Source organism: Gavialis gangeticus, unplaced genomic scaffold (assembly GCF_001723915.1).
Source record: "Gavialis gangeticus isolate Ggan-Ray unplaced genomic scaffold, GavGan_comp1, whole genome shotgun sequence".
NCBI lineage: Eukaryota > Metazoa > Chordata > Crocodylia > Gavialidae > Gavialis > Gavialis gangeticus.
The window spans coordinates 110,571,560-110,584,256 of NW_017729031.1; positions in this window are offsets into that span (position 1 = coordinate 110,571,560).

Here is a 12,697-nt window from a genome sequence, read left to right on the forward strand (position 1 = left end):
CAAGTCTCCTGAGCTTGTCAAAGTCAGCCCTCCTGAAGTGAAGGACCTCTGTACTGCTAACTGACTTGACTGCTTTTTGGTGGACAGTGAAGGTGATCAGCTTATGGCTGCTGTCACCCAGCTCCCCTTCAATTGTTAGGTCACTGATTAGCTCATCCCTGGTGGCCAGCACCAGGTCAAGCAGCGTTTTGCTGCTTGTTGGCCCATAGACTTCCTGAGTCAGATAGATCTCATCCATGCACCTGAGGAAGCTTTGTGACCATTTGGATTTGGCTGAGCGCTCTTCCACAAGATGTCTGGGTAGTTGAAGTTCCCTATGACAACTATGGACCGGGAGCATGCAGCCTCAACCAATTCCCTGGCGAATGCCTGGTCAATCTCTTGATTCTGGGAGGGTGGAAGTAGACTTCCACCATTGTATTTCCTGTGCTGTGTTCCCCATGGATTTTAATCCAGAGGGTATCTAGTCATCCACCCTGGATGCCAATGTCAGCTTGCAGGTGCATGTAGCTCTTCTTGACATAGAGAGCTACGCCTCCACCCCTTTTGTCCACTCAATCCCTCCTGTACAGGGTATAGCCATCTATACCCATGGTCCAGTCATGGGTGGAGTCCCACCAGGTCTCCATTATCCTTATGACATTGTAATTATTTGTGTTGAACAGGAAGACAAGTTCCTTCTGCTTATTCCCCAAGCTCCTGGCATTGGTGTACAGGCACGCAAGTATCCCCCTGGGTCCCTTGTCTTGCCCACAGCTTGCTTTAGGGCTGGGGCAGGGATAGGCTCCCTTAAGTGCCTTGGCTTTCTGGCTTTGCAAGGGTTGCTCAGAGGGCCAGCAGTGGCAGTAGTCCCACATTCCCTGGAGGGCTCAGTTTAAAGCCCAGTGGAGCAGGTCAGCCAGTCTGGCTGAGAAGAGCCTTCTCCCCAGCAGAGAGAGGTGGAGGCCGTCCCTTCCCAGCGGCTAACTGCCTCTCTCACCAAAGAGTGGACTGTGGTCATGGAAGCTGAAGCTTTCCCAATGACACCAGTACCACAGCCTTTGGTTCACTACCTGTATCTTCCTCTACCTTCTCAGCCCATAGCCTGAAACCAGAAGGCTTGAGGAAAACACCACCTGCATCCCCAACCCCTTAAGCCCCGCTCCCAAATCCCTGTAGTGACTCATGGCCCAGCTGGGAGGGTTCCGAGCTGTGTCATTGGTGCCCACATGGATGAGGAGCATAGGGTAGTAGTCGGTGGGCTGGAGGAGTTTAGGGATCTTCTCTGCAATGTCTCAGATACGGGCTCCCAGGAAGCAGCAAACTTCTCAGGCCAAGGGGTCAGGGTGGCAGATTGTCCCCTCAGTCCCCTCAGAATGGAGTCTCCCACGACAAACACTTTGCATTTTGTCTTAGGGAGAGCGGGGGCTGCAGCTACAGTTGAACCTGTGTTGCCTGCTGGGGCTGCAAGAGGTTCATACTGGTTGCTGAGCTCCAGCAGGGCAGGGGCCTTGGTGCGGTGGGCCTTGAGGCCCTTGACTACCTTGGTCCAACCCCATGGCTGGACAGTATGGGAGGTCCCTGGGTCCTCCCTTGTCCTGGAGGGAGACTGTGGTCTACCCTCCGTCTCCTGCAGGAGAAGGCCTGACAATAGGAGTCTATCTCCTGCTCGCAGTCCCTGATGGCCTGCAGAGAGAAATGCTGTGAGTACCATCAAGATAAACTGATTAAGGCCCTTGATTCCATCAGCACAGAGGCTCTATGGAAGATCCTAATGAAATATGGATGCCCGTTAAAATGTGTTACCATCATCAGACTCTTTCATGACAACGTGACAGCAACCATCCTAAGCAACAGCTTGAAAATGGCTCCCTTCATTCTTAGGTGTGGAGTCAAGTAAGGATGTGTGATTTCACCAGCTTCTCCATCTATATCACAGCTATTCTACATCTTTTTGCTGATAGGCTTCCATCCAGAGTTAGCATCCAGTATTGCATAGATGGGAATTCTTTTTAACATGAACTGGTTATATTCTAAATCCAAGATAACCAACAGCTCTATTACTGATCTGCCGTGTGCTGACAACTATGTCATGTGTGCCCAAATCAATTGAAGCTCCAGGTCACTCTTGATTGCTTCTGTGAAGTGCATGAAATGCTTGGACTCACTGGGCACTTCTACATGTGTCATTATTATGCCTGAATTTTCTGCACAGAAAATTCAAATGCTTTAAACTGTGCCCCGGCATGCATCTGAACGTGTGCCAATGGGGACCATATTTTCTCCCAACAGAAGCAGTTCAGTCCAGGACTGCTCCTACCCTGCTCTGCTCCCCTGAAGAAGCCAGGGGGAGCTCCAGGTTCCTCCAGGTGCCAACCCCAGGCTGGCAGGGGGCACATGGGCCAGTCCTAATCTCTGCAGGGTAGGGAGAGCTGTTCTGGCTCTTACGGCAGCTGCTACCGAGCCACATGGAGATGAGGTCCTGTCCCAACCTACTGGCTTAAGAAGCAGCTCTGCAGAAGAGGACCTGGGGTTTATAGTGGATGATACACTGAATATGAGCCAACACTGCACCCTTGCTGCAAAAAAAGCTAACAGCATACTGGTCTGCATTAGTAGAAGTTTTGCCAGCAGATCCAAGGAAGTGATTATTCCCCTCTATTCAACACTGTTAAGGCCATATCTGGAGTACTGTGTACAGGTTTGCCCCCCTCCCAACCCCAGAAAGGATGTGGACATAGTGGATAGAGACCCACACAGGGCAACAAAAATGTTTAGGGCACTGGGGCACATGTCTTATGAGGAAAGGATGTGGGAACTAGGCTTGTTTAGTCTGGAGAAGAGAAGAGTGAGAGGGGATTTAATAACAGGGTCTATTAAACTACTTGAAGGGTTGTTCCATTAGGAGCAATGGTCTCAAGTTTCAGTAAGGGAAATTTAGGTCGGTTAATAGGAAAAAAACTCTCTCACTAGGAAAGTAATAAAATACTGGAACAGGCTACCCAGAGAGGTTGTGGAATATCCATCCTTGGAGGTTTTTAAGACCTGACTAGATAAAGACTTGATTGGGGTAATATAGTTGGAGCTGGTCCTCCACTGAGCAGGTGGTTGGATTAGACCTCCTGAAGTTCCTTAAAACCCTAATTTTCTATGATTCTATTTGTATAGGATGGTTTGGATAGGGATGATTGTGAATCAGGCAGTAACTTGATGACCTCCTGGGGCACCTTCCAGCCCTACTTTCTGTGATTCTATGATTCTTTTATTACTAAATTCAGAGACAGCTTTGTATTACTAACATCAATGATCATCTCCAGTTTGCTAAATGTCTTAGAAAAATAAAATAAAATAAAAAGGTCAACTTTGAAGTTGTTAGATATTTAACACTTGAGACAATGTGTAGGCTTTAACTCTCCACAAGCCAGTCACACACATACACCAGGTTTTAAGAAGCTCACATCAAGCAAGATAGCCAAGCACTTCACATCTAGCAGGAGGGTTATTCCAGGGTTCCCACTCATAAATTTATGCACATGAGAAATATTCCCACTAAGAAAGGGCCAAACAAGCTGGGAATATTTTCAGGCAAGCTGGATGTGAATGACTCGTTGAGTGGAAGAGAGCAGTCTGAATAAATGGCAAGAAGGGGATGAGTCACTTAGACACAGTACAGGGACCAGGAAAAGTATATGTAGGTCCCAAGGTGACAGCAGGAATGTGCTGTCCCAAATGATCCTGGCAAAATGTGACTTGTGCTCAGAAATGCCCAGCTTTAACTATTTTTCTCATTTCATTTAAGGCAAAAACATGCCAGATAAAAACACCTGAACTCTGAAGCCACAGGCTGTTTCTCATAATGCTTCTTCCATAGAACCAGCTCAGATAGCCACTTAGCTTTCCATCCCATCTCTCCCCTCCATCACAAACCTCTTAGGGTGACTGTGGGCAAGAGCCAGCTACCCACTCCTTTTCCTCTCCGGACTTGCCTGCCATGATTATGGAGATGGTAATAAAAGAAGAAATTAGATGTTAATCCCTGAGGGGAGAAGGGTGGGGAATAAGCCACACACTACCCAGACATTAACTCAACCAGGTGTCAGCCTTTAGTGGAGAGGGTACAGCATAGCAAACCACCGTAATTGGCTCATTAGCGTAGAAGTGGCTGTTCCACTGCTCGGCTGATGGCCATTCCTCTGATCTTCTCCCAACCGCAGCAGTTTCCCAGCCACCCCGATCAGGGAGTGTGATTGTCTCTGGGGTTTTTCCTGAAACCAAATCCCCCAGGCTCTGGAGGGTCTTACCAGCCTCCTACTGTCCACCACCATCTGTGTGAGCATCCCCCACCTCACCAGTTCAGTGTAAGTTCCTTGTACCTCTGGTCACAGTACCTTCCGTTGCTCCACCATCCCAGTAGTTGTACTGCTCTACTTCTCTCCAATGCCCTGAGGGCAAGTGTGTGAGCTCTGACTCTGCCTTTTACATGTGGCGGTGGCCCTCATCACCCTCATCCTCCTCCAGTGTGCTAACCCCTCCACCACTGTGCCCTGGGCCCTCCCATTTACCCATGTCCCAGGTTTTCCTAGTAACAGGGCTTCTGCTTGAGCCCCTGTTAAATTGAGATTAGAAGTTACAAAGAAACCTTGTTAAGAGCACTTAAAATTTGAAATTTACACACATTCATGCTCATTAACAAGTGCTAAGTGTCTTCTAGTAGGGCTGTGCGAAACAGCACCATTCCATTTTGACTTGAGTTTCAAGGGTTCCACTGAACAGTGTTTTGTTTTGAATTTCATTTTGATTCAAAACAGCTGCTCCATTTTGCTTCATCAAAACAATGAGGCTGTTTCAACATTTCACCCATTAGCTATAATGAGGAAGCTCGAAACAGCCTCTCTCATCTGGCAGGCAGATTGGGGCTGTGGGCCCTGATCTGCCTGCCAGATGAGGGAGGGATGCGGGTGCTGCTGCCTGGGACTGGGGAAGAGAACTGAGCCCAGTTGCTCAGTTCTCCCTCCCCAGCTCTAGATTGGGCTGGGGTTGGGAACTCAGACTGGCTGGGACTGGGAACTCAGCCTGGCTGGGCTGAGTTCCTTTCCCCAGTATGATGGTTCATTTCCCTAGCCTGATCTATCACAGGTGATGGGAAGTCAGACCAGCTGGGCTGAGTTCCCATCCCCAAACCGATTGTAGGGCTGGGGAGGGGAACTGAGTGATCAGACTCAGTTCCTTTCCCCAGCCCCATTGCAGTGCTTGGGAGGAAAGTGTGGAGGAAGGCTGGGGAGGGAGATAGGGAATGCACAGCACAAAACACAACACACACACACACACACTGTATCAGGGCATGCTTCTTCAAGGGAGCTAGCAGCCTGTGAGGCTGCTTGCAGTTGGCACAGGGGGCTAATGAGAGACTCACCTAACCAGGGGAGGGCTCAGGCTGGACCTACATAATCCCAGAGCCTGAGCAGGTCAGGCAATCTCTCCCTGGCAGCCACAAGGTGAGGAGCCCCTGGCAAGTCCTTGGGCAGAGGAAGTCACAATTTTACAGACAGGTGAACTTTGTTTTATTTTGAAACCACAGAGTGTCCTTGAGCCTGGAGAAGGGGCAGTGTGTGCAGGACCAGGAGCCCAGACGAGAGGAGGTGTGCAGGACCAGGAGGTTCTGAAGGCCTAAAGGGAGCTGAGTGTATAAATAAACAACATCACAGAGAGAGAAAACACCTGTGAGGCTTGGGACTTGGTGTAGGGAAGGTTCAGAGTCACACAATGAACTCTAAAGGTAACAGGTGCCTGGCAAAAGTATGGACAACCAAGGGAGCCTATTAGCTTGAGGGTGCAGGGCAGTGACTGAGAGGACTTACAAAGGGTCTAGTATGATCAGAGTCATATGATGATATGGCCACTGGTATGATCAGAGTCTTAAAAGGCAAGCCATATGAGGAATGGCTGAGGGATCTGGGACTCTCCAACCTGAGGAAAAGAAGGCTGAGAGGGGACCTGGTAGCACCTTCCCACTACACTAGGGAGGTACATCAGGGGCTCAGTGAGCAACTGTTCACCAGGGCACCCAAGGGGAAAACAAGGAGTAATGGCCACAAACACCTGGAAGATTGATTTAGGCTTAACATTAAGAAAAACTTCTTCACAGTCAGGGTGTCCAGACTGTGGAATAAGCTCCCTCCAGAGGTGGTGCAGTCATCTACCCTGGATATATTCACGAGGAGACTGGACAGTCACCTTGCTGGGGTCATCTGACCCCCAGTTGTCTTTCCTGCTTGGTGCCAGGGGCTGGACCCGATGATCTTCCGAGGTCCCTTCTGCCCTTACAATCTATGAATTAATCTAGTGGTGGTCAGCACAGACTCAGGCTCACTTAGAACCCATATGCAGCCTCCCTTGTATAACCTTCAATAGGAGCAAGGTGTGGTGGGTGAGTGAACAAAGGGTAGGGCTGCAGCCAAGCCAGAGCCAGAGAAGGGACATGCAGCCACCAGGGCCACAGCTCTCTGGTGGCCACAAGCTAGCAACACACACAGCACAACACACACCCCACAACAAATACATACAGTATAACATAACACATTCATATATGAGTGGCAGTGGGGGAGTATTTGAATGGTGCACAGCTGGCTTCTGCCCGGTAGCAATGGAATAGGGGGTGTTTCCCACATGCACTCTGCACAGCCCTGCACTCTCAGGGATAGCCCCTTAGCTGCTTCTGCCCTCATGGCCTGGCTGTGCTCCTCAGAGGTGGCACTGAGAAATCTCTGCTCCCAGCCACACCGCTGCTCATCGCTCCTCTCATCAGCTCAGAGACGTGCATGTTACAGAGGGTATTAACCTTGAACATGCCATTGCTCCCAGCACATCCTAACTTTAACAAAACCTAACATTCCTTAATGTTAGAAGGTGATAAGTGTAGATTTCATAGACATTAGGACTGGAAGGGACCTTGGAAAATCATCAAGTCCAGCCCCCTGCCCCAGGGGCAGGAAGTCAGCTGGGGTCATAGGATCCCAGCAGGAAGTCAGCTGGGGTCACAGGATCCCAGCAAGATAAGCATCCAAATTTCTCTTGAAGGCGTTCAATGAGGGTGCTTGAACCACCTCCAATGGCAGGCTATTCCAGACCACAGGGGGCTCAGACAGGAAAGAAATTCTTCCTTATCTCCAGCCTGAAATGGTCTTGCTGGAGTTTATAACCACTAAAACTTGTCATCCCTTGGGGCACTCTGGTAAACAATCATTCCCCCAGATCCTGGTGAGCACCCCGATAAACTTATAGGTGACCATCAGATCGCCCTTGAGCCTGCGCTTTTCCAGGCTAAAGAGCCCCATAGGTCTCAGCCGGTCATCATAAGGTCTTTTTTTCTGACCTCTGGCTCTTCTCTGGACTCTCTCAAGCTTCTCCACATCCTTTTTGAATTGTGGAGCCCAAAACTGGACGCAATACTCCAGTTGTGGCCTCACCAAGGCCGAGTACGACGGGAGAACGATGTCCTGGGATTTACTTGAGAAGCATCTATGGATGCAAGCTATAGTTTTGCTCACTTTACTAGCAGCAGCATTACACTGAAGGCTCATGTTCATCTTGTGATCAATCATGACCCCCAAGTCCTTTTCATCCATAGTGCTAGAAAGTGTAGCACTGCCGAGCCTATAAGGATGCTGCAGGGTTTTCTCCCAAGGTGGAGGACATTGCATTTTTCAGTGTTAAGCACCATCAGGTTCTCATCTGCCCATTTCCTGAACCTGTCAAGGTCAGCCTGGATCACCCTCCTTTCCTCAGGGGCGATGCTTTACCCCAGAGTTTCGTATTGTTAGCAAACTTGGCCAGTCCGCTTCTGACTCCAATGTCCACATCATTAATGAAGATGTTGAACAATATGGGTCCAAGGACAGAGCCTTGGGGGACCCCACTGGTCACAGGGCACCCTGATGATTGACTTCCATCAACCACCACCCTCTGGGTCCAACCACAGAGCCAATTCCCCATCCAGCGGATCATGGTGGACTCGAGGACACAGTTGGCCAGTTTTGCCAAGAGGTGATCATGGAATACCAGATTGAAGGGTTTTTTGGAGTCAAAATATATGACATCAATCTCTCCCTTGTCCAGGTGATAGGTAACCTGGTCATAGAAGGAAATGAGATTGGTCAAGCAAGATCTACCCACAACAAACCCATGCTGGGTATCTGTAACAGGGAACCCTAGCCATGACACTAGAAAGCAGGCCTGCCCCTTTAAGGCCCGAACCTTCTGGGCCCGGAGAACTGGTGTGGAAGAGGTTAATAGCTGAGCTGGGCCAACTAGTCAACTGACCAGAAGGGGCAGGACTATAAGAACCCAGGGCAGAACAGCAGTAGGGAGGCAGGCAGGCAGCTGAGGGGCAGGGAGTGCATCCCAAAGCTCTAGGGAGAGGCTTGATGAGCAGTGCAAAAGTTGGAAGAGGAAACCGTGGAAACCCTAAGAGACAGCAGATGCCCCAGGAGTCAACAGATGGGATCCAAAAAAACGAACCCAGCATAAATGTAAGGTGACATGATCAGATTTTTTTTTGAGGGAAGTTATTGCATATGGATGGAACTGTCTATATTTATTTCGGGGTTATTGAGAACCTGTGTTTTGGGAGAGGCTATAAGGGGATGGAGGAGGCCTCATTTTTTGGGACACTCTATGGAGTGGGTACTCTGGCACCAGTGTTGGCACAGTTTTTGGGGGCACAGACCCTGGTGCCAGTGGGGGCACAGGTTTTGGGAGCACAGACCCCAACGCCAGTGAGGGCACAGCTTTTGGGGGACACGAACCCCAGTATTTGAAGGACTATTTTAAAAAGTCCAGGGAGGTCTAGTGCACCGGAGTGCAGTTATATCTTTTTCTTTTGTTTTGTTGGGACTGACAGAGGTGTGTTCGGGTTACACCTAGGTCCGGCTCCTGTGCCTCTGGGCCAGGGAGTGCCAGGCTCCATAAGGGAGCTAGAAAATCTAGAGCCTTGGAGTCAAACCCTGTTTAGTGAGTTTGGACAGGGAGGCCTAGCCAGAAAAAACAGGGGTCAAGCCATAATAGGAGAGACCCCAACATACCCAAAATAATAGGCAGTCTTCCACTCAAAAAAATAATGTTCCATCAAGATGTGGCAGACGAGATTAGGGCGGGACTGAAGAATTACAAAGCAGGCCCCAAGGGTGCCCCACATAAGGCATGGATTACCAGAAAAATGGCGCCGGGGAGGATGACCTGTCACAGTATCCCTCAGGATATTGCTGTCAGCTAGTCTGTTAAGGATGGCCTTGATAATTGTTTCCAAGACCTTGCCCAAGATAAAGGTCAGGCTGATGGGCCTGTAGTTTCCAGATCCACTTTCCTCCCTTTCTTAAAGATAGGCACCACATTGGCCTTCTTCCAATCTTCAGGCACTTCACCAGACCACCAGGAGTTCTCGAAGATCCATGCCAGGGGCTGGGCTATGATGCTCGCCAGCTCCCTGAGTACCCTGGGGTGTAGATTGTCAGGGCCAGCTGACTTGAAGGTGTCCAGCCTCTCAAGGTGTTCCTTCATGAGGTCAGCATTGATGGAGGGCAGGTAATCTCCCTCACCCGGGCCTCCCTGTCCCATAATGGGCATGGGTGTCCCATGGGACTGATGAAAGACCAACGCAAAGTACCCATTTAATAAGTTGTTTTTTTCTTGGGTGTCGGTTGCCAGTTGTCCCATCTGGTTTAGCAGGGATCGAATGTTGCCCTTGCTTTTCCTTTGTCTCCCCACATATCTGAAAAAGGACTTTTTATTGTCCTTGATATTTGTAGCTAGCTGGATTTCTGTCACAGCCTTTGCTTTCATGGTTCACTCCCTGCAGGACCAGACCAGTGCAGAATATTCCTCCTTGGAGGTGGATCCCATCCTCCATCCTTTGTAGGCCTTTCTTTTTAGCCGTGGGAGGTCCACCAGTTCCCTAAAGAGCCAAGGGGGATGCTATGCCCTTTTGCTGCCTTTCCTGTGAGACAGAATAGCCTGAGCTTGTGCATCAAGGATCGCTCCCTTGAGGAGCAACCACTCTTCCTGAACTCCGCTCCCCGTAGGGTCATGGTCCCTTAGGGCCTCACCAACCAGCCTCCTGAAATTGTCAAAGTCAGCTTTCCTAAAGTCAAGGACTTCTGTATTGCTGACTGACTTGCCAGCTTTATGGTGGATGGTGAAGGTGATCAGCTTGTGGTCACTGTTGCCCAGCTTCCCATTGATCATTAGGTCGCTGATTAGGTCGTCCCAGTTGCCAGTATCAGGTTGAGCAGTGCTTTACCTCTCATTGGCCCATGGACTTCTTGAGTCAGAAAGAGGTCATCCACGCACAAGAGGAAGCCTTGCAACTGCTCAGATTTAGCCAAGCGCTCTTCCCACGAGATGTCTGGGTAGTTGAAGTTTCCCATGACAACCATGGACTGGGAGCATGAGGCCTCAGTCAATTCCCTGGTGAACTCTGGGTCAAGTTCTTGACTTTGGGTGGGAGGTCTGTAGTGGACTCCCACCATCGTGTCCCCTGTGTCATGTTCCCCACGGATTTTAACCCAGAGGGTCTCCAGCCATGTAATATGTAAGCACATCCTTAGATGCTCCAGGAGAGGTCTAATAAAGTACTTGTAGTAGCAGGGGACTGGCCTTCCAGTCCTATGTTCTATGCCACCATGAACACTACTGTTCTTTTTGGGTAGCAGGTGAACAAATGACAATGTTATGAAAATCGGCTAAGGTGAATTCAGGTGTTAGAGAAACTGTGAAATGTCACAAATTATGCAATTTACCTCTTTCCAGAGTACAACTTTGTTTCAATGAAATTTTGTCTCTTGATTAAAATCCTTTCAGTCATGTAATAAACACCCCAGAATTGTTTTTGTTCAAGATTGAATTATTTAAGAGTTCATTCTTGCAGGAATTTTGGCAGATTGTCTTGGATGTTGCATTACTCAAGTTCAACGTGGTGAAAAACCTGTCAGTCTCTTGGGAAGCCTGTTTACGTCAAAGACAAACAGGCAGTCTTTTGCTTCGTGTTCACTCACTTTTGTATTGGGGAACATGCTAGGAGAGTTTGGGAGTATATGCTGGTGCTCAGAAGAATGGATATTGGCTCCATAGCCACTTATTGCCCTTTGCACTTCTGGTCTGAAATTCAAACTGCTCAGAAGTAACTTATAACAAATAGACAGCTGGGGCGGAGGAACCTGGAGTGGTTAGCATTAAAATCTGGCTACTTTGGGCTATTAATTTCATAGCATCTAAGTCCAGTCACACTGGCCTACACACCACAGCTATGATTGGTCCTATTAGTGAATTTAGCAGGCTTGCTCCCTACTCGATAGGACACAGCCATAAAGACAGTCCATGTCCTTTAGGACCTTCCAGTCTAATAATAGAAGTTAAGTGGCCCAGAGTGGAACGCCACCTCCCAGGCCCTTTCTCAATCACTGTGTGACAAGAAGGATTAAATAGCAGCATTTTAGTGAAACAGCAGTAGGCACAAATGACATGTAGGTGTCAGGAGGGCCAAACAGGTAAAGAGTGCAATAATATAGATGGAAGACATTATAGATGAGGCAAGGGATAGTGAGATTTGGAGTGAGTATGGAAAGAAGGAAGACTATCTGCAGTGAACACTAGGCTGACCCTTATGATTCACACACACACCCAACTCACAACAGGGCAAGGGATAAATAGGAAGCAAGTATTAATGGTAATAAAGAATACAGCCAGCCATAACACCCACATTAGTAATCAGTGTAGACCTGTGTTTTTCAGCCTTTCTGAGGCAGTTAACACCTTTATTTGAAGTCAACGGTTTTCCTCACCATTTGCAAAAGCAATGGGAAACAGCTGAATCAATGCTAACTGTTCAGTCATTTGTGCATATATGCTTTTTTCAGAGTTGGGTCAACAAGGCACACTTGACCTTGAGGAGGAAGGGCATTTAGAAAATGAAGATATAAAATATTGTTTTTTCCTTTCCCTCTCAATACTTTTTTTTCAAAGCATTGCAGATTCTTTTCTGTGGCCCCTCTAGGGGTCATGGATGATGACTGGAAGATTCAGTAATGCGGGTCTAGATCCAGAAAGATGCCTTGGACCAACAGTTAGCAATATGAAACTGATTCACTTTACACAGAAGAGTGGGAGCTCCTCCCAGGCATCAGCCTTCTGCACACAAGTTGAGCCTTCAGAAGGCCTGTTTCTAGTGTCAGGCCTGCATGTGACAATTGCTAAGAATGACGATTTCAAATGAATTCATGAATGCAGAGAAGTCACTGAATAGGGCATTTCACATGAGTTCCTACTGTATCCTGGTTCTGCCATTTGACCAACAAACATTGATTCTGGAATTGCTGATCATGGTAAATCAACTACAATGTTAATTTCAATTACAATTTTTCTGACAAGCCCTATGGATTCACCTCACTTTCTCCCCCACTGCACTAGTTTCAAAGGAGAAGGCTTAATATATTTCTACTATGTTAACAAAAGCTTTGCACTTGCATTATTTCTCCTCTGTGTCTGCATGGCATAATGAGTAAGTGGGAACATTATTAAGCAAGTCTTGCTCATGATATTAGGAGCTAATACATTCCCAGGGGAAGAAGGCACAGTGCTGATGTTAGTGATACTTTGCAGAAGTTGGAAAGATTGTTTCTTTATTTGAGTGACACCAAGTTTGAGCATCTGCAACAATTTACACTGT